Source organism: Pinus tabuliformis, chromosome 9, assembly GCF_031772625.1.
Source record: "Pinus tabuliformis cultivar Carrire ecotype Pingquan chromosome 9, CPIR1, whole genome shotgun sequence".
In the NCBI taxonomy this organism is placed as follows: Eukaryota; Viridiplantae; Streptophyta; class Pinopsida; order Pinales; family Pinaceae; genus Pinus; species Pinus tabuliformis.
Window position 1 is genome coordinate 1523072148 of NC_142307.1, and position 5393 is coordinate 1523077540.

Sequence of the window (5393 nt, forward strand, 5' to 3'; positions counted from 1 at the left end):
CTTGGTCGCAAGATCAAGCGGTTCCCCCAGGTATTATTTTATACTTTTTCGGGCTTGAGGGACACAAATCTACAAAAAAGTTCAACTTGGAGTCTTCTTAAGTTTTTCAGACTCTCTAAAATTGAAAAACGCCGAGTTTCTCCTATACTGGGCTCGTTAAAAATTTCACAGTAAAGGACCTGTTCAATTACAAACAGGAACGAACCACTCCTTCCTAGGGTTCGAATCAAAACTAGGTTGGACTCATCCGAAGGATGAGCTTATAATCAAGCATATGTTATCCTCCTCAAGCTTGTTAAAAATAAAGAGGTACTTGCCAGAAATGGTGGGGGAAAAGAGAGAAGAATGAGCCTATTTGTTACCTTTTGTCTCAGAAGAAACTTTATTACCACTCTTGAACACGACACTTTTCATTCACCTGGGTTGGGAAATCCTTCACCTCACAGTTGATCAAACCACTTTGAAAGTCTTTAGCCGGGTTCCGGGGATTAACTTTGAGTCGTTTATCACCAAACCATCTGTGGTGTCGTTATGTGTTCAAGAGGTCTGCAAGCAAAACTTTCATCTGCAAAATACTTGTCATCCCTTTGACCATCCTTGAGTCAGTCCTTACAGCAACATTTCTTCAACTTGAACAATGATTTCGTGTTGCAGGCTTGCCTGCAACAGGTCGCTTTCTATCGACATCAGCACATTATCTAGAGAGATGACTTAGAAATCGTCAGTACCTTGAAGTCTGCATGCATCAATGGCAGGTTTCTCGCCTTTGACATCAGTTTACATCATTGACTTTCGATCAAAGGATTCCGTGAAATGTTCGACATCAACTCATTCATTCACATCTCATGGATTGTACTGGGTACTTTGAGAACCATTGACATTACTGGTGGTCTCTCTCACGCTTGTTAACAGTTTACATCATCGACTGGTAATCAAGTGGTTTCTACCATGTTCGACATCAACTCATTTATTCGCATGGCTAGAATCGTACCAATTTGAGAAGTAGAAATGAAGACCCTGGATCTAGTTTCCACCATCCAGGCTGCGAGGAGTTTTGTATTCATTATCTAAGTAGACTAATCATAAACAGATGGTTGCACCCATACTGTGTCTACAAAAGTCTATGATTATGATGTACTGCAAGATCATTCCTGTATCAGAGTAGTTAGTCTGTTAGTTAAAGTTTTAATCTGAGTATGGGAATGCCTACCTCAGTGATGATATAATCTTATACATGTATTTTGTGTTGAAAATTGCAGGTTCTGACCAGGCTCTCCACGAGATAATCCTTGAAATGATAAAGCGCTTCACCCTTCCTAGATAATACAAAACCCTAATCTATTTCAGGCTTCGCACTTTAGGGGGCAATCTGTTACACTAAAAAATGTCACCATGACTATTTACAGTTAGGATGACTCTATCAACAGTCATGCTACCCTCTTAGGCAAGTCTTATGCCTCTGCTCTCCATGTCAAACTCCAAAAAAGAGAGAAAGTCTTTCTAAATGTATTTATCTCTGGGGACGCAGGTTCTCTCAACCTTACCTGCGGGGACGCACCCAATGTTCACAAAAGCTGCGTCTTTGGACGCTTTGTATGTAAAGGGGCAGGTGCGTCCCCCTGAAAAGGTTAAAATGCGCAAGTTTCATCTTTAAAAAGTCACTTGTGGTCATTTCTAGAGCATTCCAGAAGGTTGTTCGATGTGTATTGAGCGCCTCCAGATGGTTCATGCACTCCTACCAAAGAGGAACTTATCCCATCAATAAGGGAGCTATCCCATCCAAAGAGGGGATTATCCCATTGATGGTGGACCTGATTAACTTCCTCTTGAGCACTATAAATACAGGCATTGGGCCAAAAGGAGAAGAGGTTGAAAGCTATACATTTCTAAGGGTAAATGCTACAGGAAATAGGACTCCCATTTAGAAGCTTGTGAGGAGAGATTTCCATCTTTGCTTGTTCTATTTGGAAGTGGGTGAGCTTTGTCAAAGTAAAGGAGAACTCTTGATGGACCCTGGGAGGGACTTGCACAACACCAAGGCTCAGGTTGTATTTGTTCCTTTTGTTACCTATTAATGCAAATGAGTCCATTCTTCTCAATAACTTGTTATTTATGAGTTGTTTCATGTACTCCTTGGTCTATGTGTTAAATTTGTTTTATTCTATGAGATTATCAAGTGCTATTTAATCGTTTGATTGTTAGTGTATGCAGGTTTCAAAGTGAAGGAGGAGCTCATCCGGATCAGCGGAGCTGGACTGCTACAACAGCGTTGGATTACAGGTAGGATCTAAACACTTGATTTCCCGTATAGTAAATGCATGTTTAGAGAAGGATTTCTCTTGTTTGTCTTGTTTGTCACTAGAGAGTCTTAGGCTCCTAGGGAGGTTGGTTGTGTCCGCACAATCGACTCTTTCCGCCTGACACAGGAAAATAGAACTCTGCAAATATCTGAGAAAATTTGGCTGGATTGTTATGTATATACGGAAATCCATGAGATCTTCTTCACATCCTTCTCTTCTGAACTGTATGAGTGGATCACGAGGCTAGCCGACAGCCAGGGAAGGTACAAGCTCGATCAACCAATAGTTTGGACTCTGGAGTTAGTGTGCAGACTAGAGGCATCAGAAGATAAGATCGCACGAGATGTGGACCATTGGCCCAATTGGATAATAGGGGGATTTATCACTGAGTTTGTAGTAGACATGACCATGAGCTCTAGCGAAGCAGAATGACATTTTCTCAAGGGACCACGAGGTAGGTACATTAAATCCATGAATACCTAGATTAAGATGCTATTATGTGAAAAACAGGTGATGTGAATACATTAATGTTTGGAATGACACGGAGTGGAAGGATCTACAAAGGCACCAAGGGATTAGGAAACAATCCTTTAATTTCTCCTTCATGAGAGAGTGAGGAAGAGTGCACTCGGGTTTCTCTGAGAAGTGCGGTCAGTTTGATAAGTCAACGCATTTCGTAGTTATCACCTCGACTTACACCATCACCCACTTCGCCTACTTCACCTCCATCTTCACCCACCCCACCTCCACCACCGCCACGGTTCAACATGGAAAGCGGGATCAAGCTACCCATATTCAGAGGAGTAGGATATGAGGATCTGGACTAGTTCTGGTTTTTGGTAAGAGCAGTGTCGGAAGCACAAGGGGTCACAGATGACAACATTAAGAAGGCCACATTGGTAAGCACATTGCAGAATCGCGCATTGACATGGTATATCAAGCACTCTAATGATCACCCAAATTCAGGAATAGCAGAGATCCAAAATGCGTTGAACAAAGAATTTAGTCAGCCGAAATCAGAGACATAGTCAATCATCGAATTTAAAGAGATCTCGATGCCTCTAGGCGAGGCCCCCGGGGATCTGGATCAGAGACTGAAGAGTACAATCCGCGAGGCTAATATGACGCTAACAGATGCGCAACACCACGTGTGGTTTGTGGCGTCTTTAACACCACACTTGAGGATGGCGCTGTCACAATAGAAGCTTTCAACCCAGGCTGAAGCACTTTAAATGGCGATGATGTTGCATGAAAATCCGATACAGGATCCGGGATTGGTAGTCCAAAAAATCCACGTGCAATTATGGAATCTGTGCTTGGAGATGAAAAGTTTGAAGCAGGATAGGGCGCCATGGCTAGAGGCGCGCGAAGAAGTGTGGTGCATAAAATGCAAAGGCCAGAGCCATGACAAAGACCGTTGTCCAGTATTCCTGAACTACTTGGCGGGAGGGGGGCTAATGCCATTGAGACCAGAGGCACAAGCAGGGCCAAGTGCGGCTCCCGCTCTATGGTGCATGATCTATCAAATAGAAGGAAAGCACATGACAGATAACTGTCAGTTGTTGCAGAAGTATAGATAGACCCCCCAACAACTGTTTTGTAATTTTTGTAGATCGGTGGGCCACGACGAGCGTACTTGTCGGAGCTATGAGTTAATGATGGATCAAACCCCAGCCTATCAAATGCAGATAGAAACGCAAGCCCTTGACTTAGAGGTGGGAATGGCATAGGGTGGATTTCAAGGGCGAGGTCGAGGACGAGGGGGAATGGGGCTAGGAAGGGGCCACAGACAGTTAATTTGTTACAATTGCAGAGGACTAGGGAACTACGCTCACGATTGTACCAACCCAACGAGAATATCTTGTTCGTACTGTTCTCAGTTTGATCATGAAATGGTAGATTGTCCTACGTTGATTGCACAGATGCGCGAGAAAGGGGTACTACAACCTACTTCGACTCAGAATATCCAAATTATGAGGTTTGAACCCCGCGAAGAAGACCCCAATGTGAACATGATGCTTAGAAGTGGCACGACCACAGGGGAGGATATGGGGAAGCAGCCCGAGGGAGTTGCGTGGGTTCATAGGATGCCTACAAAGGAACCTAAGTTTGTCTTAGGACATGCAAAGGAGACGTTTATGGAAGCTAAGAAGAGCTTCACAGAGGCTTCTACTTCAAGTAGTAAGGATCAACCAGAGCCAGGAATGGATCCTTCTATGCTTACTATATTTTTAGAGACATGCATGAAATTGTTGCATGATAATAAGGCAGTTAAAGGACTACAAGAGTTGATAACTAGGTGCACAGGGTCAGGTGAACCGCACGTAGTTTGGAAACTAGGAAAGCATACATTGCGCACCGGGAGGGAAATGAGATTAACGGCACAGATTTGTGAATATGAAATGGATCAGGTAATCCTAGACCTAGGTTCAGACGTGAATGTGTTACCAAAGTAGATGTGGGAATCCATGGGCAGGCCCGCATTGCAGTGGTCCCCTATTCAATTGTGAATGGCGAACCAACAGAAAATTTTGCCTATGGGGAGATTGCAAGGGGTAACAGTGGATATCGAAGGCGCGAGCATGCAGATAGGCATTGAAGTGATAGAGATTGTTGATGATAGCAATCCTTATCCCACGTTGCTAGGAATAGACTGGGCCACTGATGTGAATGGAGTCATCATGGGAGCACGATAGTTCCTATACTTCGGATTCAGATGAAGAAATAGAACGCTGGTAGAATCGGTTGCATGAATTAACAACGTTGAATTGCAACATGATGATTTGATCACTGTGGTGCATGATGACCGAAGCAAGGGAACTGCCAACATATGATGGGGCAATAGGAGTGAATGAGTTCTTAGACAAATTTGAAAGTGCAGTACCGGAACAGCAGCAATACAGTGTGCTAGAGTGGGCGTTGCATGCGACACCTACATGATGGTGGAATACACATCAGAAGACTATGGGGAACTGGCGCAAATGTAGAAGATAGATGTGCTTACTGTTTGGAAGTCTCCGGTGTCGAACGCGAGTTGGGAAGCCAGGACGAAGCAGTTTAGATGCCCACCTATATCGATGGGTGTAGACGTGT